Raw genomic sequence first — 22,728 nt, forward strand, 5'->3', positions numbered from 1 at the left:
CAAAATTACAATCGGATTCTACTTAACAACAAACCTACAGTCCCTGTCTTGTTTGCACCGCCTGTATACTGCTGTTCAAAGTATATAGGGCTAAAGGGGCTGGTAATGACCTGGGGGGAGGGGGGGAAACCCATGCTATTTTTCTCAATGATTTTCATCCATATTGCAGGGACCAGACATTACATTAAAGCCGCAAGCACATTTAAATTACTTTTTTCTTATAGTAATGTCATTTTGAGCAGGGACAGTTCTAAACACGTGCCACTTCACAGGCATACTATAGACACCCAACAGGTACGATATTTAAAGGAATATTTCACTTTTTTTTTCACTTTAAGCATCATTAAAATCACTGCTCCCGAAAAAAATGGCAGTTTTTAAAAAAAAAAATTGCATTGATACATGTTCCCTTCGGCAGGACTCAGGTCCCCAAACCCTTTTTAGGACAATAACTTGCATATTAGCCTTTAAAATTAGCACTTTTGATTTCGAACTTTGGAGTCCCGTAGAATTTAGTGGGGTTCTAAAGTTCGCTCGAACATTCGGTCCGTTCGAAGGTTCTGATGCAAACCGAACTGGGGGGTGTTCGGCTCATCCCTAACATACAGTATATTCTTGGAGAATGTTGATGGAACCGGTCCATTATTGGGGTCAGGTGGTTTTCATGTACCCTTGTACTGTTGTCATTTAAAGTTGTACATTTAGATATATCTACATTACCTCTTTAGTATTCATTTTAGTCTTTAGTTACTTTTCTTGGAAAAACCTTTTTGAGGGAAAAAAGCCTGGGAAAGGAAATGATTATCACCACAATGTCTAAGAATTGGTAAGCTGCAATACATTGCATTTTGTTTTGGATTTATATACATCTTAAAGCGGGGGTTCACCCATCAATTTAACAGTTTGAAAAAGCAGTTACTGTCACATTGGTTGTGCTCTCAACCAAACTGTCAAACCATCCAATGGCTGGTGTCATAACTGATCACATGTGCAGCATCATGGCAGTTGAAGATTAAACAGAGGCCAAGACGCGCCTTAGCAGCCGTCAATCAACTCCTCTTCGCTTAGAAACGCCCATTCCCCGCAGGATTCCCCGCTCAGAGCCGGAAAACAAGGGCTCATATAACGATAAGTACAAGTAAAAAAAAAAAAAAAACAGCATACTGCAGATGTTAGCAGTATGCTACAGCTAATGTCAAAAAGTGGATTTTTGGGTGAACCTCCGCTTTAAGGATACTGTTGATTTTACAGCTTACAGCCTCCTAGCAACTGGTGAAACTGACAGTGGGTGAAGCCTGATGAGGGTTCACAGGAACTAGTTTCCTATCATGTCCACTCTCTCCTTGTGATTGACAGCAGGTAGCAAGCTGATTCTATAGACAATAGTAGGCTTTCTATTGGCTATGGACTCACCCACTGCCTTCTGTCAATAATAAGGGGAGTGGATGTGATGGGAAACTAGTGTCTGTGAATCCTCAGGTTCTGCCCTCCTTGCTACGTGCCAGCTGCGGGGTAAGGGAGGAAGCTCAGCTGCACTGATTGTACAATTTCTTGTACATCTACTATCACTTGGGTATTGCAAGGTTATGCTTGATTGGATTGTTTAGGTAGGTCCTCATATTCAATATTTCTGTAATCTAATGGAGATTATGCCCCTAATATTTTATTATTTGTGTTAAAAAATAATTCCTTTGTCCTGTGTTTCTGCTTTTTTCCAAAAACGTGAAGTGCAAAAACAAAATTGGGGAGCCTTCTCAAAGCTGCCTTCAAATAAATGAAACTACTGACATCAAAAATTCACAATTTTTTTTTTTTTTTAAATACTTGTACCAATCCAAGAAAGCCACTAGATGGCAGCAATTACTATCGAATTTAAAGGCAATTTAGTACAGCTGATTGAAGTAGACCCTTGTTTAAATATATATATATATATATATATATATATATATATATATATATTAGAAACACATATTTAACTAGCAATAACTAAGTTCCTGTGAGATGCAGATTTATGGCCCCTCCCCTTTATAATATGCATGAATTTGATGTAATCCATTCACAATAGGCACTTGCATACATTTCTATCCAAGGGAATATTGCTTGCCCTAATATAATTGTGCCCTAAGACATCTCAATCGTTGCGTCGTTCCTCTGGTAGAAAAAAAAAAGTGCTAAATGACTACACCATTTCAAAAAATCCCAGTGGCGAGAAATTGAGATTTGCAGGGTCCAGGAATCATAAGCTTTGCAACAGGTACATTACAAACCAGTGGATACCGTTATACTCCAATTAAACATTTTTTTTTTATGTAGTGTGGAGAGCATAGGCTTCATAGCTGAAATCTCTCTGTACATTCAATTAATGTTACTGTATTATTATTAATATTATTATCAAGATTATGATTGATTTAGTGCCATCATCTCAATTCACAGACCACAATTCACACAGATAATAAACTCTGCCAAGACAATATAGGAAATTATAAATAATAAAGATAATCTGTCAGTTTGGGCAAAACTAAATCCAGATAAAGTTAATTGCCTTTTTTAGGACAGTGGGTGGAACCATGTATATAATTCTATAATTTTGGTAGTATTTGATCACCTCCTGCGTTTTTTTTTTTTTGCGCTATAAACAAAAATAGAGCGACAATTTTGAAAAAAAAAACAATATTTCTTTACTACTTGCTCTAAAAAATATCCAAAAATATATAAAAAAAAACGTTTTTTTCCCTCAGTTTAGGCCGATACGTATTCTTCTACATATTTTTGGTAAAAAAAATCGCAATAAGCGTTTATCGATTGGTTTGCGCAAAATTTATAGCGTTTACAAAATAGGGGATAGTTTTATTGCATTTTTATTATTTAATTCTTTACTACTAATGGCGGCGATCAGCGATTTTTTTCGTGACTGCGACATTATGGCGGACACATCAGACAATTTTGACACCTTTTTGGGACCATTGGCATTTTCACAGCAAAAAGTACTATAAAAATGCATTGTTTACTGTGAAAATGACAATTGCAGTTTAGGAGTTAACCACTAGGGGGCACTGTAGGGGTTAAGTGTGACCTCATATGTGTTTCTAACTGTAGGGGGGTGGGGCTGGACGTCTGATGTCATTGATCGTCTTTCCCTATATCAGGGAACAGACGATCAATGACACTGCCACAGTGAAGAACAGGGAAGGTGTGTTTACACACACCTCTCCCCGTTCTTCAGCTCCGGTGACCGATCGCGGGACACCGGCGGTGATCGGGTCCACGGGTCCCGCGGGCGCGGTCACGGAGCTTAGGACCGGGTCTCGAGCGTGCCGCGGCTGGGCTTAAAGAGACACGTACAGGTACGTGATTGTGCCCAGCCATGCCATTCTGCCGTTGTGTATCGGCGTGAAGGGGTCCTTAAGTGGTTAAAGTATGTTATGATTTATAGTGCATTTTTACATGAGGACTAAACCTGTTTTAAATTTTTTATTGGAAATGATGAAATATAAAAATGAAAATAAAAATACGATTGAAACAGTGTATTAAAGAAAAAAATGTAGTTATCCATTAAATAAAAGGGTAACTAAATTATACCGCCTGTCAGGTTTCAAACTCTGCAGATTCACAATTGGCTGACAAGTTTCCAAAATCCAGGCTCCATTAACACTAGTTTAAAAAAACGCTGCCCCTAGAGGGGTTTAGCATTTTGCCTGTAGAAGCAACTCATGTTATCCTATAGTGTCCATGCACATTAAGTAATCTAGAGGTGTTTTTTTTTTCAAGATTCTCAGCCTTTTGGCTAAGATCAAGTGTAGTATCTGATCTTATCAGTGTTCTAGTGGGGGCGCTGTGTTATCATTCTGACCCATACCAGTGGTGACTATGCAACCCTGTTAGACTAATGGGGGCCTGGGAGGTTAGTACTGGCAGGAATTGAAACCCAAACGTAATTGGGGGCTTTAAAAAAAATTCTCCCTGGGAAAGCTGGAAGGGCTTAGTACCTCCTGGTTTGAGCAGCTTACCTTGTCTGGCCATGGGCTGAGAAGGCAGAGCGTCCGCAGTGTCTGTGCCCTCTGGTAGTGGTCGCCCAAAGGTGCTCTTAGTAACACTATGGGTGGGGGAACCCACTGTGTGAAAATAGCACATGGACACAGATCCAAACACTTTTTCTGCACTGGGCCTTCAGGGTTGGGCCTTCTGGCTTAAGTCCGGGATGCTTTTTGCTTACCAGGCACCAGGGCCCGGCCAATGCACTATTTGGAACGGCCACTTTATTTATTTTTTATTTTTTTCTCCCATGTTTGTCACTTCTTCCCTTTTGAGTGTGTTTTCTTCACTGGATCACTGACGTCCAGGGGGAGGATGTGTAGGCCTCAGGTTCCTTCCTCCCCTACTTCTGGGGGGGTCTCTTCAGGGGAGCTCCCCTGACCTAGTATTTGACGATGGCTTCAGCTGCCAGGCCTTATGACTAGGCAGATCATGTAAACTAGGGTTGTCCAGATACCGATACCAGTATCGGTATCGGGACCGATACCGAGTATTTGCGCTAGTACTCGTACTCGCGCAAATACTCCCGATACCAAAATAGAATACTTTTTTTTTATTTATTTTTTGTGACATCGAACACAAATTGGATGGCACCATTGGATGGCACTGATAGGTGGCACTGGCATTGATTGGGTGGCACTGATGAGATGCACTAATAAGCTGCCTCCCTGCACTGATGCACTAATGGGCACTGATCTGCACTGATAGGTGGCACTGGCTAGCTGCACTTTTGGGCACTGGCACCGATGAGCTGCACTGACAGTGATCACTCCTTCAATGATATGTAGTTTTCCAGTACCGTATGCTAAAAAACAGCCCCACACCATGATGTACCAGTTCTTCATAATTCTAAAGAAAATATCTTTGGTCTGTATTGTGGTTTGAAAACGGTCACATGACATTAAAAAAAAGTATCGGTATTCGGTATCGGCGACTACTTGAAAAAAAGTATCGGTACTTGTACTCGGTCCTAAAAAAGTGGTATCGGGACAACCCTAATGTAAACCCATGTCCTCGTCAAAAGACTTGCGCTACAGGCGGTTAGGACTAAAGCATTTTTTTGTGTTTGTTCACATGCACGTTTTTTTGTACACTTTTTTTTAGTTGTAGGTTTTTTTTTTGGAGAGGAATTAGAACCAATGTCAAATTTGTATTACTGCCTTTGTCCCTGTTGGGGAAATTCACCTTCTCTATTTGTCCTGGTTGTCACCAGAAGAGAAATAGATGAGAAATCATTCTATGGGGACACTAATTCTGATGACCCTAGTGACAGCCAGGCGTTCCCTCACTTTGGAGGATTTCCTCTCACTTCTTGTTTTGGCTATGGGACAATAAAAACTGCCCGAAGTTACAGTATATTCCTCCCTTACTTTATCCAAACTGAGAAAAATGTTTGCCTTTAGTTCTACCTTAACTATGGTAAACATAGGGCCAAATCCACAAAAGGGATACGACGGCGTAACTGCTGTTACTCCGTCGTATCCCTGTTCCTAACTATGGAACTGATCCACAGAATCAGTTTTCCATAGTTAGGGAGAAGATCTGGCATGTGTAATTGAATTACACTGCCGGATCTTAGGATGCAGTACCGCATCCGCCGCTGGGGGCATTTCGTGTCGAAATGCCGCCTCGGGTATGCAAATTAGCGTTTTTTTTCGAATTTGAATTTTTATTTTCGCGACGTATCTTTTTTTTTTCCCGACACAACTTTAATGACCCGTCGCAATCCACAAAGCCCGGCGTAACGTAATTTCGCGCTATGCACGTCGGGAAAATGACGTCACGAGCATGTGCAGTACGGCCGGCGCGGGAGCGCGCCTTATTTAAATGGGAATCGCCCCCATGAAATGAGGAACGCCTTGCGCCGGCGGAATTTAAGTTACACGGCCAGAAATTTCTAGGTAAGTGCTTTGTGGATCGGGCACTTAGGGCCAAATCCACAAAGACCCGGCGTAACGGCGAAATTCTAATTTAAGTTACACTGCCTTAAAATTTCTACCTAAGTGCCCGATCCACAAAGCACTTACCTAGAAATTTCTAGTTGCGTCGGGAAAAAAAAAAGATACGGCCGCGAAAAAAAATATTCAAATTCGAAAAAAAAACGCGTCGCTAGACAGAAGGGTCTGCTTTTACATGGTGTACTAACTTTACACCTTGTAAAAGCAGCCCTAATTTTGCGTATGCAACTTAATACTTACGGAGAAAAAAACGAAGCTGAAAAGCTTTGTGGATCTCCGTAAGTGCTAATTTGCATACCCGAGGTGGCATTTCGACACGAAATGCCCCCAGCGGCGGATGCGGTACTGCATCCTAAGATCCGGCAGTGTAATTCAATTACACATGCCAGATCTTCTCCCTAACTATGGAAAACTGATTCTGTGGATCAGTTCCATAGTTAGGAACAGGGATACGACGGAGTAACAGCAGTTACGCCGTCGTATCCCTTTTGTGGATTTGGCCCTTAGGTAGAAATTTTAAGGCAGTGTAACTTAAATTAGAATTTCGCCGTTACGCCGGGTCTTTGTGGATTTGGCCCATAGCTCCTACATCCCCAATATAAAAGGGGCAAACTAAATATGTCTAGCAAGTAAAAAGGTAAGCAGCAATTTAAAAAATGTTCTGTAAAGTAAGGTAAGTGAAAACGTAACAAATAAAAAGTTGATGATCTCTGTTTGGCTGCAAACATGATAACACGCTTTAACAAACAGGGAATAATTTAGCTACAAGCTTTAAAAAGTTATAGAGCATGGTGGTAGAATGTTATGATATACATATAAGTACAGGATTCATTTCCTTAGCAATGTTAAAACATTGTTACTTATTTGCATGTACTGTGTTGTATAATAATAGGTGCCAGTTTAATGTCACATTGTCCTTCTCTTATCAGTGTCCAACACAGTATAATACCTTACTGCTATTTTGATTGAAGGAACTGATTTATTGTTTCCTTATCTCTTCCATCAACATGTTTCCTATCATGTGGTGTCAGGGGATCGCTGATCTGTTACTTGTCTCCCAAAACTTTCCATTTCTTTGCATGGTGATCTAATGTTACAGTTTGTTCCCTTAAAAAGCAAAAGGGAGTTTTTGTTTTGTTTTGTTTTTTGCTACATGCAGCCCTCCTAAAGCTGAACTCCACAAAATACACAGATGAAATGCATTTAGAGGAGCTGTTTTACCTGCAAAAGGATTTGCATTTCTGTCTATCCAGCTCTTCCATGCAGCACGGCCCTGTCTGGCAGGGCAGGAGACCAAATTTCTTTCTCTGCTGAAAACAAGCAACGCTTTGCAGTTAAAAATACAGATAGCATATGGTAATGCATTGGTTTAGGTAAATGGATTTTATCCTTCATTATTTCTTTTTAATATACTGTTATTTAATTTCATACGTGACAGCAAACAAAACAGGGTATCCTCAATCATCACAGAGGGGTTGATTTACTACCCTGTTTCCCCAAAAATAAGCCCTACCCCGTAAATAAGACCTAACGTTATTTTTGGGGATGGCTGCAATAAAAGCCCTGCCCCGAAAATAAGCCCTAGTTAAAGTCGTCGTAAAAACATGTAATCTGATTGGTAAAAAGATTATATAATGTGCAGTGTGTCTCCTTTTCTAACTTTGTTTTGGAAAATACCTTACTTACAGCGCCACTGGGCGCTCACGTGACCGGCTGGAGATCGTCTCCTTTCCGACGTCAGTGGAGAAGAAGAGATACGGCGGGTCACTCTGCTGGCTATCATGGTTTAAAGGATCAGGAAATATTTTTTTCTTTTTGGGGTTACAACCACTCTAAGATCGTCATGATGACATGACTGTATTTGAATAAATGTAGATTATTGTACATACTGTAAATAAATAAGACATCCCCTGAGAATAAGCCCTAGTGTGATTTTTTTTTTTGTGGCCAAAATTAATATAAGACCTGGTCTTATTTTCGGGGAAACACGGTAAGAAAAATGGGAAGTAATGGTCGCTCTGCATTTAGTGACAGTCACATTGGCTTGGTGGTGTGCACTGATGTTTACAAAGCACTCAGGTTATGAGTTCAAATCCCAGTCAACCTACCACCCACCTAAAGTAGCTGTGTTGATTTTTCCAGTGCACAAGGAAATACAAAATAATAATATATAAACTAACACCTTGCATGTCAACTAGTGTGTGATTTTTGGAATTTCACACCATAGTATTATTGAATACTTACATACCATTGCATGCATTTGAAGAGTTAATATTATGAAATCAACCAACCTAACATGGTTTTGGCTATTAGGCTTTTGCTGCCGAGTACAATGCAAGCTTTCAGTAGGTGATACCATGTGTTTGATTTGAACCCAAGGCAGGAGTGCAGATCACTAGGCTACCGAGTTGAGCACATAGAAACTACATTTACTAATGTTTGATTCTTTTAATTCTATACAATAATGTTTTGCATTTGAGGCATTAATATTATGGAAACATCTGTGCCCATGCTGATGTGGCATTGTCTAATAGGCATTTGCCTATTGCAGGGAGAAAAAACTTCTAGCGAAGATGTTGAATGCCATTAAAGTCTATGGGACACAAACATGAAAAATCCAAAGTCCTAATTTTAAAGGCTTATATGCAAGTTATTGCCAAAAAAGGTGTATGGGGACCTGGGTACTGCCCTAGGGAACAAAACGTTTTTAAAATAATCTTTTTTATAAGAGCAGGGATTATAATGATGCTCAAAGTGAAACAATAAAAATGAAATATTCCTTTAAATATCGTGTCTGGGGGATCCCCTTGGTCTACCTGTAAAGTGGCACATCTGTGCGATGTCTAGATCATGCAATAATGACATTTCTAAAGGAAAACATTTCATTTAAACTTTCTCGTGGCTGTAATGTATTGCTGGCTCCCTGTAATATAGATGAAAAAAATATATATAAAAAAAAATTACGTAGGGTCTCCCCTATCCCCAGTCCATACCAGGCCCTGTAGATGTCCTTGAGGACAAAACGCGTAGGGTTAGGTTCATCACTCCTCGTATTACTGTTTTTTTATATGTGATCACTTTTATCATTAATGTTTGTTGGTTTTAATAGACCTACCCATTGTTTTGACCTACTCTATTGGAGCCTCGCTCTCCTTTTTTCCATATACTGTTGTGAGATTTAAGTCTGAGAGGGGTTCTTCATTCCACCGGCTGCTTTGGAATCGTCGGAGTACCACAAGGTCCTTTGGAGTGTCCACTGGAGATCCTGGGTTAGAGCTACATTTTATTCACATTTTAAGGGGAACTCCACGTCAAAATATATATATATATTTTTTTAAAAATGAGTGTGAGGTCCCCAAAATCCATATCAGACCCTTATCCGAGCATGCAGCCTGGCAGGTCAGAATGGGGGGGGGAGCGAGCACCCCCCTCCTGAATCATAGCAAGCCACATTCCCTCAACATGGGGGTAGGTGGGTGCTTTGGGGCAGGGGGGCTATGCACCCCCCACCCCAAAGCACCTTGTCCCCACCTTGTCCCCATGTTGGTGAGTTTATGCACGGCTGCATGCAAATTTGAGTTTATCTCCAATTAAAATTTTCTCTAAAGCTTAAAGGGTTAGTTCACTTTTGTAATAAAATGTCCCATGCAGTCAAGATTGTTTTGGTATGGAGTAAGGCAGGGGTGCCCAACCTTTTGAAGAGCGGGGGCCACTTAAGCAACTTGGTAACCAGTCGCGGGCCACAATGAGCGGATTGGACGGATGACAAGTCACGGCTACTCTATAGGCCCTCCGATCCATCCAGATGGAAGGGGGCAAATGTTTTTCGGATGGAGGTATGCAGGCATAAACAGACGTCTGTCGCTCTGTAGAGGTGAATTGAGGGTCCTATTTGGTCAGGCTGATCGTGTGAAAAGGTCCTAAGACTGCTTTCATACTGATGTGTTGTGGTTTACCCATACCGCGAGTGCAGCTATGTCTATCCTGCGAGTTAGCTGAACTTTGCTATAGACTCCGCCTGTGGCAAAAGCCGGCGAGGTAGAGGAAGCATTGGCTTATGGGGCTCTGCTCCGCAGCCGCTTTCTTCCTCTACCACCAGCTTCCTATCACAACACTGATGCTGTGGTATGGTGGGTCGGCAACCTGCGATCTTTGCTTGTCAACCCGCCATTCCAGAGCAGGAGGTCGCGGGCCACATCAGAGAGCTCCGCGGGCCACATGTGGCCCCTGGGCCACTGGTTGGCCACACCTGGAGTAAGGAGTCAAATCGTCGAATATCTCAAATTCTTTGTCAGGGAGATCTTCCACTGCTATCAAATTTGATTTCTATACAGCAGCAATCAATTCAACACTGGCTAGAATTTCGGCAATTATCGTCTTTTCTTCCTTCCTTCCCTTCCCTTCCATGGATGTGTTTAATAGAGAGCCAGATACTGTTGAGTCTCTTCTGTTACAAGAAACTGTACCAGAACACATTTTGTCTACAGTGTATAGGGTTCTTATTTTTATGTCTCTATGTCTCCCGGAGTTTACAAATAAGTGGAATATGGACTTGAGTGTCCAAATTAAATCAGAGGAATGGGAAAAAGCGTTTATCCTTACAAATAGTGGGCCAAATTCAGGTACAAATACGTTACGTTGCGGCGGTGTAACGTATGCCATTTACGTTACACCGCCGCAGGTTTACAGCGTAAGTGCCTGATTCACAAAGCTCTTACCTGTAAACTTGCGGCGGTGTAACGTAAATCCGCTCGGCGCAAGCCCGCTTAATTCAAATGGGGCGGGCATCATTTAAATTAGGCGCGTTCCCGCGCCGAACGTACTGCGCATGCTCCATCCGGCAAATTACCCGACGTGCATTGCGCTAAATGACGTCGCAAGGACGTCATTGGTTTCGACATTAGCGTAAATGGCGTCCAGCGCCATTCACGGACGACTTACGCAAACGACGTGAATTTTAAAATTTCGACGCGGGAACGACGGCCATACTTAACATTGGCTAGGCCACCTAGAGGGCAGCCTTAGTTTTACGTGGCGTATCTCGACGGAAACAACGTAAATTTAGAGTGAAGGGTAAAGCGTACGTTCGTGAATCGCCGTAAGTAGTCATTTGCATATTCTACGACGACCGCAATGGAATGGCCACCTAGCGGCCGGCCTAGAATTGCATCCTAAGATCCAACGGTGTAAGTCAATTACACCTGTCGGATCTTAGGGCTATCTATGCGTAACTGATTCTATGAATCAGCCGCATAGTTACGACAGGCGGATCACAGAGATACAACGGCGTATCAGAAGATACGCCATCGTATCTCTTTTGTGAATCTGGCCCAGTATGTCGTTAGCAACTAAGGCACATGAGACAAATTTCAAGCTTCTCTCTCGTTGGTATAGATGCCCATTGTTGCTCCACCGGATTCATCCAAATGTCTCAGACCTGTGTTGGTCCTGCCATTCTGCCAAAGGTTCACTATTGCATATTTGGTGGGAATGTCCTGTATAATTTTTGGGATATGATACTCCAGCTTCATACTCGTGCAACTGAGGTAACTATTACCAACACGCCACAAATTACTTTGCTATCCATCCTACCAGGCTCATATAAAAGCATTAAAAAAGTCCTTTTGAGACACTGGTTGACAGCTGCAAGAGTGGTTATACCACGCCATTGGCAGTCGGTGTATGCTACATTGTTGATTGAGTGGGTTTCAAAGATGGATCATAGTAAAAGGATATAGATTCTTCTGTCGCAAGAATTGGACACTTATGAACATAACATGTTGCCAAATTTGTCTCCCTTGGAAGATACTAAGGGAATCCCTTGAACTACGGAATCTGTATATAGGTTGGAGGTAGGACATGAAACTGGTTCAGAGTTGGGTTGAGTGAGGCAATTATGGTTTGAGTAGCTACTTCTGGTAGTTTAATTTATTTGTTTAGAATATTATTATAAAAACTATTTTTTGTTTTGTGTGATATATCTAACACCACTGTGGGAGTTGAAGATAGGGAGTAGGAAATTATATATTTAATTTAATTGGATGAAGGGATATTCTTATTAGGGTTTATAAATCTGAATGGTCTAGAGTATCACCATGTTTTTATTTATTTATTTATTTCCTCCCCTCTCTCTCTCCCTTTTTGTAGGGAGCCCTGCAGTGCGTTGGTATATGTTTATATGTCTTATGTTTTAGATATTATTATAATGTGGCATATTTGTTATAATTACCCATAGGATGTGGATAAAGTTATTTTTGTTATATAAATTTGAACATTTCCAATAAAATCTGAATTGAAAAGTCAAGATTCCCTAGTGGTTCCCTCCCTCCCCCCAATTCTTTATTTAGGTAAGGCATACAGTAATATAGAAACCTCAATAGTGGAGTGGAGTACCTTCACGAACGAGACCACATGCACAAATATCACAATATCATAAATGAGATAAACATATAGTTGCAGATCCAACAGTGGGCTTCAGGGCCTAGGAAGTCTCTGCATCCACACAGTTTTTGACTGTTAACACTATTTTATAAAAAATTCTGAAAGAATAAATATGGCCCAAAGGCCAAGCAACAAGGGAGAGCAAGAGAAAAAGTAAAGAAAGAGGGGGGAAGGGAAAACAAAAAAAAATACGGGGGGGGGGAGGGGATCCCTAGTAGTTTTTAGAACACTGTGCAGCTTACAAAATTGGTGCTTAGTTTAAATGCCATACTTGTAGGCCAGCTTTTTTCCCCGCCGCCTGGCCAAAAAACTATAATTTACATGATCTGCCCCATCCTGCCTTGGATCTCCCTCTTTCAAGAGATGTGCATGTGCAGGCTGCTTTCCCCCCCCCCCCCCCCAGTCTCCTATCACAGTAGCACTGATCCCAGCTACAGTAGCAGCACGGGGAGCACTGCACATGTGCAGGTCTCGAAAGAGGGAGAGCTCTCATTTATGTAATGCTTGGGGCACCCCTAACATATGGTGTGTTCCAGATGCTGAATAACAGTTGTTTAGCCAGGCTGTGGGGAAGCCGACCATTCACCTACAGGTATGGCATTTAAAAAGAACCAATTTTTTTTTGGGGGGGTGGGGGATTCTCTTTATTAAAACTTTTTTACTACTGAGGTACAAAACAGGGCCATTGGGGCATACCCCGGCCAACCGTTGCACGTAGCCACATGCATAACAAGATATAACTAACAGTACAACTTAAACTACAAATGCCTAACTAAACACAACATAGACCTCACTCAGGTTACACATGATAGGATTATAGTAGGGAATATTGGGCCAGATTCACAAACGAGATACGACGGCGTATCTACTGATACGCCGTCGTATCTCTGTTTCTAACTATGCGACTGATTCATAGAATCAGTTACGCATAGCTAGCCCTAAGATCCGACAGGTGTAATTGAATTACACTGTCGGATCTTAAGGATGCAATTCTAGGCCGCCCGCTAGGTGGCGAAGCCATTGCGGCCGGCGTAGAATATGCAAATGAAGACTTACGGCGATCCCCGAACGTCCCGAACGGCCCGTCGATCTAAATCTACGTTGTTTCCGTCGAGTTACGCCGCGTAAAACTAGGGCTTAGCCCTAGTTCTCTTAAGCCATGGTAAGTATGGCCGTCATTCCCGCGTCGAAATTTAAACATCAACGTCGTTTGCGTAAGACTTTCGTGAATGGCGCTGGACGCCATTTACGTTAATGTCTAAGCAAATGACGTTGGTGTGACGTCAGTTAGCACAATGCACGTCGGGTAATTTACCCCACGGAGCATGCGCAGTATGTCCGGCGCGGGAGCGCGCCTAATTTAAATGGGACTCGCCCCATTCGATTGGGCCCGCCTTGCGCCGGACGGATTTAAGTTACACCGCTGCAAATTTCCAGGTAAGTGCTTTGTGGATCGGGCACTTAGGCAGAAAATTTGCGGCGGTGTAACTTAAATCGGAAAAGTTAAGTTGCGCCCGCTGGTTGTGAATTTGGCCCATTGTTTCTTGAAGGACCTCATCTCATTCCTAGTTGTCTGCACTTTACTCTACAGGAACATTTAAAAGTAAGTGTGGTTATTTTGGTTTCTAGGCTAACACCTCAAAACGAACCAATGTTAAAAGCTGTGTAGTGTTTTTAAAACTTGGCCCCCTTGATTGCACAGTACATTTATTACAAAGCACAAACACCTACCTGCACATCTGTTCCCTTTATATTGCAAAATACCCAAGAAGCCAATAATCCTAAAATCCCATGGTGCACATTTATATAATGTTACATTTGTCTGTCTTTTAAACATTTGCTGTAATAAAATAAAAAACATTGAATATACTGTATAAATTATTCCCATTGAGACCAATCACATATGAGTCCATAATGTTTTCGTTTTCTACATATAAATTCACAGTACACTTAATACCCTGCAAATGAAGCTTTTAGCCTAAAATTCTAAAGTGCATGTTTGCATTTACCTCCTGCACCCAGAGCAGAAAAAGAAAGCAGCAAGATGACATCACATAATTGATAGAAGGCATTGCCTCTCTATTAGCACAGGTAGAACTGTTTACATGGTCTGTCCACAAGCATATGGCTCTGCTGGGCTTATCAGGAAACATAGTATGCTTTGCAAACCAACTTACAAAAATGGTAAATAGAATTGACCAAAAGCCACTATGCTTATAATTTAAGGTGTTGTTACTAGACCAAAAAAACTGCTATTAACTAGTTACGAATCAGCCACTGCAGTTGTACTGCGACAGGTTGGCTTCCCTGGGTAAATTGTCATCATTGTACGTCAGGCGCGTACACAGTGATCTGCCTCCGGCCGTGCGCACACACCCATTCGCTAGTGGGGGAGCCAACCAGCGGGTCCAGCAGACTCGATGTCTGCCGGCCGCCCACGATTTCTCCAGAGACAGGCAGAACGGGGATCTGTCAGTGTAAACAAACAGATCTCCGTTCTGTCAGGGGAGTAGAGTGAGATCTGCAGTTCCAGTGACATTTACACAGTATTCAGTGGCTATTTTTAGCTCTGAACGCTGTATATACAGGTAGTTCTCAAAAAATTAGCATATTGTGATAAAGTTCATTATTTTCTGTAGTGTACTGATAAACATTAGACTTTCATATATTTTAGATTCATTACACACAACTGAAGTAGTTCAAGCCTTTTTATTGTTTTAATATTGATGATTTTGGCATACAGCTCATGAAAACCCAAAATTCCTATCTCAAAAAATTAGCATATTTCACCCGACTAATAAAAGAAAAGTGTTTTTAATTAAAAAAAAAGGCAACCTTCAAATAATTATGTTCAGTTATGCACTCAATACTTGGTCGGGAATCCTTTTGCAGAAATGACTGCTTCAATGCGGCGTGGCATGGAGGCAATCAGCCTGTGGCACTGCTGAGGTGTTATGGAGGCCCAGGATGCTTCGGTAGCGGCCTTAAGCTCATTCAGAGTGTTGGGTCTTGCGTCTCTCAACTTTCTCTTCCCAATATCCCACAGATTCTCTATGGGGTTCAGGTCAGGAGAGTTGGCAGGCCAATTGAGCACAGTAATACCATGGTCAGTAAACCATTTACCAGTGGTTTTGGCACTGTAAGCAGGTGCCAGGTCGTGCTGAAAAATGAAATCGTCATCTCCATAAAGCTTTTCAGCAGATGGAAGCATGAAGTGCTCCAAAATCTCCTGATAGCTAGCTGCATTCACCCTGCCCTTGATAAAACACAGTGGACCAACACCAGCAGCTGACATGGCACCCCAGACCATCACTGACTGTGGGTACTTGACACTGGACTTCAGGCATTTTGGCATTTCCCTCTCCCCAGTCTTCCTCCAGACTCTGGCACCTTGATTACCGAATGACATGCAAAATTTGCTTTCATCCGAAAAAAGTACTTTGGACCACAGTCCAGTGTTGCTTCTCTGTAGCCCAGGTCAGGCGCTTCTGCCGCTGTTTCTGGTTCAAAAGTGGCTTGACCTGGGGAATGCGGCACCTGTAGCCCATTTCCTGCACACGCATGTACACGGTGGCTCTGGATGTTTCTACTCCAGACTCAGTCCACTGCTTCCGCAGGTCCCCCAAGGTCTGGAATCGGTCCTTCTCCACAATCTTCCTCAGGGTCCGGTCACCTCTTCTCGTTGTGCAGTGTTTTCTGCCACACTTTTTCCTTCCCACAGACTTCCCACTGAGGTGCCTTGATACAGCACTCTGGGAACAGCCTATTCGTTCAGAAATTTCTTTCTGTGTCTTACCCTCTTGCTTGAGGGTGTCAATGATGGCCTTCTGGACAGCAGTCAGGTTGGCAGTCTTACCCATGATTGCGGTTTGGAGTAATGAACCAGGCTGGGAGTTTTTAAAAGCCTCAGGAATCTTTTGCAGGTGTTTAGAGTTAATTAGTTGATTCAGATGATTAGGTTAAGAGCTTGTTTAGAGAACCTTTTCATGATATGCTAATTTTTTGAGATAGGAATTTTGGGCTTTATGCCAAAATCATCAATATTAAAACAATAAAAAGGCTTGAACTACTTCAGTTGTGTGTAATGAATCTAAAATATATGAAAGTCTAATGTTTATCAGTACATTACAGAAAATAATGAACTTTATCACAATATGCTAATTTTTTGAGAACCACCTGTATGTCAATTGTCCCTAAAAAGTGTCAAAAGTGTCCGATCTGTCCGGTGCAATGTCGCAGTCCCTCTAAAAATCACAGATCACCGCCATTACTAGTAAAAAAAAACGATAATAATAAAAATGCCATAAATATATCCCCTATTTTGTAGACGTGATAACTTGTGTGCAAACTAATCAATATACGCTTATTGTGATTTTTTTTTACCAAAAATATGTAGCAGAATACATATTGGCCAAAACTGAAGAAGAATTTTTTTTATTTTTTTGGAGGGGATATTTATTATAGCAAAAGGTAAAAAAATATTGTTTTATTTTTATACATTTTTTTTAAATTGTCGCTCTTTTTTTGTTTATAGCGCAAAAATTAAAACCGCAAAGAGGTGATCAAATACCACCAAAATAAAGCTCTATTTGTGGGGGGAAAAAAAACATAAATGTTGTGTTTTGGTACAGTTTTGCGCGATCGCGTCATTGTCAGTTAAAGTGACGCAGTGCTGTATCGCAAAAAATGGCCTGGTCATTAAAGGGGTTGTAAAGGTACATTTCCCCCCCCCTAAATAGCTTCCTTTACCTTAGTGCAGTCCTTGTTCGCTTACCTCATCCTTCCATTTTGCTTTTACATGTCCTTATTTCTTCTGAGAAATCCTCACTTCCTGTTTTTATGTCTGTAACTAAACACAGTAATGCGACACTTTCTCCCTGGTGTGGAGAAAGCCTCTTGAGGGGGCGAGCAGGAGGGTCAGGACACTACATCTAAAAAAAAAAACATAAATGTTGTGTTTTAGTACAGTTTTGCGCGATTGCGCCATTGTCAGTTAAAGTGACGCAGTGCTGTATCGCAAAAAATGGCCTGGTCATTAAAGGGGTTGTAAAGGTACATTTGTTTCCCCCTAAATAGCTACCTTTACCTTTGTGCAGTCCTCGTTCACATACCTCATCCTTCCATTTTGCTTTTAAATGTCCTTATTTCTTCTGAGAAATCCTCACTTCCTGTTTTTCTGTCTGTAACTAAACACAGTAATGCGACACTTTCTCCCTGGTGTGGAGAAAGCCTCTTGAGGGGACAAGCAGGAGTGTCAGGACACTACATCTACTTTGCAGATAGAGAAATGAGCTGTGTGTTAGTGGGCGTCCTGACACTCCTGCTCGCCCCCTCCCCCCTCAAGAGGCTTTCTCCCCACCAGGGAGTAAGTGTCGCATTACTGTGTTTAGTTACAGACAGAAGAACAGGAAGTGAGGATTTCTCAGAAGAAATAAGGACATTTAAAAGCAAAATGGAAGGAGGTAAGTCAAAGAGGACTGCACTAAGGTAAAGGAAGCTATTTAGTGAAAACATGTTTTACCTTTACAACCCCTTTAAGGGGGCAAATCCTTCCAGTCATTTTTAATACAGGAAATTGACTAATGTGGCCGGGTTAAAGGAGTTCTACATTAAGCTACAGAAACATTTAGTTTTTTTCCAGAGCAACCAATTATTCATTTAGATATGGAAATTGCGTTACAAACATTTACTGCTAATCTTCACAAAACAAAGACACAACTATTTTTGTTATCAAGCATTCTTGTTTTTTGTAGATGACACCTTGCCATGTGTCTGAATTGTTTTAAATCTGTATCTTATGAATTTGTATTTTTTACCCCTACTAGCTTTTATTTTCACTAATGACCCTGATGTGTGTTAATAAGTTTGCTCATTTTATCTTGTTTTTATTTATCTTGGGTTTGGCTCTTAATTAAGAAGTGTGAATGCACAGCACTAAATTGTGATTAGTGCTAATCTGTGTTTGCTCAAAGAATTGAACCTGCTGTTTACCATGTCTGAAGGAATGTCAATACCTTGTGGAGGTGAGAATTGGTCCTATTAGGCCATGACAAGACATACTATACCAGTCATTGGTAACCTGATGTCTGTGGAGTGCTGTGTGATGATGCTCAGGAGGAAAAAAAAAATCGATCAAACCAATCCAGCCAATCTGCTGGATCACTATTGTCGCTGCCAGTGACAAACTATTGTCAACTGTTTTCCCTCTCCCCTCTTCATACACCTAAACTGAAAACTCAGACCCAGATTCTCGTAGATGGGCGTAAAACTGCGGCGGCGTAACGTATGTCATTTACGTTACGCTGCCGCAAGTTTTACAGGCAAGTGCTTTATTCACAAAGAACTTGCCTGTAAAGTTGCGGCGGCGCAAGCCCGCCTAATTCAAATGATCCGGGTAGGGGGCGTGGAGCCTTTAAATTAGGCACGTTCCCGCGCCGAACGTACTGCGCATGCGCCGTCCCTAAAATTTCCCGACGTGCATTGCGCTAAATGACGTCGCAAGGACGTCATTGGTTTCGACGTGAACGTAAATGGCGTCCAGCCCCATTCACGGACGACTTACGCAAACAACGTAAATTTTTAAATTTCGACGCGGAAACGACTGCCATACTTAACATTGGTAGCCCCTCATATAGCAGGGGCAACTTTACGCGTCGCAAATCTAACGTAAACATTGTATCTTCACTGCGTCGACCGCGCGTACGTTCAGGAATTTGCATATTTTGCTAATTTGCATACTCGACGGGGAAAACGACGGAGGCGACACCTAGCGGTGAAAAAAAAAATTGCATTTAAGATCCGACAGCGTAAGAGCCTTACGCCTGTCGGATCTAATGGTTATCTATGCGTAACTGATTCTAAGAATCAGTCGCATAGATACGACGGCCCAGATTAGGACTTACGACAGCGTACATTGCGTTGCGCCATCGTAAGCCCTTTGAGAATCTGGGCCACAGAGTCAAGCTTATAATAATATATTAATGATGCTGCTGATACTGTTGATGTACGTGGTGACACTACATGGAGTTGGCAGCTTTATTCTATTGATCACTGTACAAATTTTGGTTTATTATATACTTTTTGGATAATACGCACATCCTTAACCACACACTGAGTAGCACATACGTTCACCCATTTTCATTTCTGAGTCAAACTTGCAGACTTGTGCCCCACTCTGTCATAGTTTTTGTCTTATGTAGAATAAGGTCTGCATATCCAACCACCCTCTTAAGTCAACGGAAAGTTTCTGTGCCACATAAATACAATCTTACAATCCGCATCTATTAACAATTGCGTCATCTGGCTAAACACCCTATACACCCTAAAAGACTACAGCACCCTATACCTATATCATAGGTGTAAACAAGGCCATGTTAAATATTTATGGATCCTCAAATCTTTCTTCATTGTTATGTTTTCCAGTTAATCTATCCATATAAAGTCCAATTATCAGCCAGACTGGGTGTAAAAGTGCCTAATCTGCCAATCTTTAATTAGAAAAAGCAGTATGATTCTTGTTGCGCCTATTGGTGTCAGGCTTATAATTACAATGTAAATTCACAGTGATCACAGCCATCGTGAATATTTAGCAACAACTTCCAAAGTCTACAACATACTGACAAGGATAGCAGTTTATTCCTGAGGCTGGGGGCGCTTTACAGTAATAACAAACATTATGACAAATATCCTTTATTATTTTAATTATGACATTTATCACTTCTTGTTTTAATAATGAGTGAGCCTCCTAACCCTCTTGTCTTGAATTTTATTGTAACTGTACACCTATATTTGTTTGGTAAAGGGCTACACAAACTGTATAGCTATATAAATCCTGTATGATAATAATAGTAATAATTTGAAACACCCTTTATTTGATTTGTTTTCTGAAAAAAGCCTTGTAGGATTTATTATTTGACCGATTTGCTTTGCAACTCATAAAAAAATATATTTTTCTAGTTTTGTATGGGTTTCGGAAGGATAAATATACCCTTCAAGTTTTTTTATTGCTGTCTTTAGACCTTCTAAAAAATCCCTCTTGTGTGACTCACTGATCTGGGACTAGCATGTTGATCCACATTAAAATCTGATGTGCATACTTGTTTTAGGTCAGCAGGGTTGATATACTAAGGCTGCATTCACACTATAACGCAGCCTATTTTGCTGCGACAAATTGCGGCGTATTGTACCGCGATTTGCTGCGACAAAACGGGTCATTTTAAACCTTTTTTTTTATACAACACATTGTTGTCTATGCCGAACACCGAAACCTGCCTGAAAAAAAGGGTCCGGGACTTGTTTTCAGGCGGCAGGCGTACGGCGGCAGGCGTACGGCGTGAGATGTGAACCATCTCCATAGACAAGAATGTAAAATCACCCCTCCAGCGGCACGAGCGTCGGGCGTAAATACGCCAAGGTGTGAATGCAGCCTAAGGGCGAATAGGCTGTTAACTTTGCAAGGGAAGTTGCACCTTTCAAGATATATTCCCCAGAGTTTAGTGGCTGAAAGGAGAAGTACAGTCAAAGCTCATTTGGCTGTGGTTCACAGGAGTGCGGTACATTCTGTACTCCTGTGATCTGTTTTCAGCCAACAGTGGGCTGAAGCCCGCTGTCGGCTGATATCACAGAGCTAGTCCAGTCTGGGAAAAGATTGCGACTACATGGTCGGGATCCATCCAGGACCCTGGACCAGCACTTGATTCAGCCTCTCAGTGAGCTGCAGAGAGCCTGAGCCAGCTGCTCCCATCCCCTCCAAAGCCCAGCGCTCTGTGGGGGGCAGAGTAGAGAGAGGGAGACTGACAGTCCCTAGATGTCTGCTCAAGGAGCATTAAAAACCGAGTGAATAGCTGTCTTTGATCACTCAGTTCTCAGTCGGAAGGCGACAGATGCAGCATCAGACCAATGCTGCCTTCACTGTATCTTAAAAAGAAAAAGAAAATCCCAAACTTCTCTTTGAAGTGAAGTTTTGCTGACTTCTATCATCCAATCATGTGTAAGCAAAAAATGCTATTTGCTTTCTCCTTGCGCTGGGTTGTGTGATAGGGTATTCTTCACAAAGTGAAATTTCACGACATTCACTAAGCTCTGGGAAAAATTCCCTTGCAAAGTGAATAGCCTATTTAAATGTAAATGAACCCCAGTGGCTCAGAAGAGAATACTGACTCTGCATGACAGACAGTAACATGTTCAGAAGGAGATATCAGCACTGGGTTCCTAACTGCAGGTTCCTTAAAGTGGTTGTAAACCCTTACACAACACTTTTACCTACAGGTAAGCTTATAATAAGACTTACCTGTTGGTACCGTAAATATCTCCTAAACTTGCACCGTTTAGGAGATATTCACTGTATCAGCATGTGCTGACGTCATCGGCACATGCGCAATGAAGAAACAGCTCACTCGTGCCGCTTCTTCAGCTGCTGTGCCATTTCCGGTGGCTACCGTGCGGCTACATGACGCCGGTCACAACGGTGTGCCGGGACTGCTGCGGGGACTTCGATCTAAGGTAAGTATTTCATAATGAGCTAGTAGGCTATGCCACTAGCTCAATATGCCTTTGTATCGCAGGTTTTTTTCCTTGGGTTTACAACCACTTTAAAAGCCCAACAGCAGCCCAATTTTTATTGTAACTTTCAATAGCCTTGGGAAGTGTAAATACTTCTGCTAAGATTTTAATTGTTGTGGAAAATCATCAGTTTTGGCTCTTTTATTAAATGATGTGTCCTGCAGAAAACTGCATAGTATAGAGAAACTGCTCTGTCCTTGGATGTGGAAAACTGTTAAATGTCCTAATCTTATTTTAATTTTAGAGTTTACCTTTAATTAATCCAAAAGAAATAATTTACGGTCATTTTTTGTTTTCTATATTATTTTGTTTATTCTAAATGACATATTCTAAGGCCCCATACACACGATAGAATCCATCCGCTGAAAAATCCCAGCGAATGGGTTTCAGCGGATAGATCCTATCCCCTGGGATGGATTCCAGCAGATAAATATTTGCTGACATGCTAAATAAATCTATCCGCTGGAATCCATCCCAACGGATGGCTCCGCTGGTCTGTATAGACTCACCGGATCCATCCGTCCGAAGGGATCCCCCGCATGCGTCGTAATGATTCGACGCATGCGTGGAATTCCTTATATGACAGCGTCGCGCACGTCACCGCGTCATAATCGCGGCAACGGCGCGACACGTCATCGCCAGAGGATTTCGGCGCGGATTTCAATGCGATGGTGTGTACACTCCATCGCATGGAAATCCGCTGAAATCCTCAAGAGGATTTATCAGCGGAAACGGT

General features: G+C 41.7%; 1 pseudogene; it reads left to right on the top strand.

The window, feature by feature from the left end:
- The first annotated feature begins 3,764 nt into the window (after positions 1-3,764).
- Positions 3,765-3,855, top strand: LOC120938743 (annotated as a pseudogene).
- The last annotated feature ends 18,873 nt before the right edge of the window (positions 3,856-22,728 follow it).

Source organism: Rana temporaria, chromosome 4 (assembly GCF_905171775.1).
Source record: "Rana temporaria chromosome 4, aRanTem1.1, whole genome shotgun sequence".
Taxonomy (NCBI): domain Eukaryota; kingdom Metazoa; phylum Chordata; class Amphibia; order Anura; family Ranidae; genus Rana; species Rana temporaria.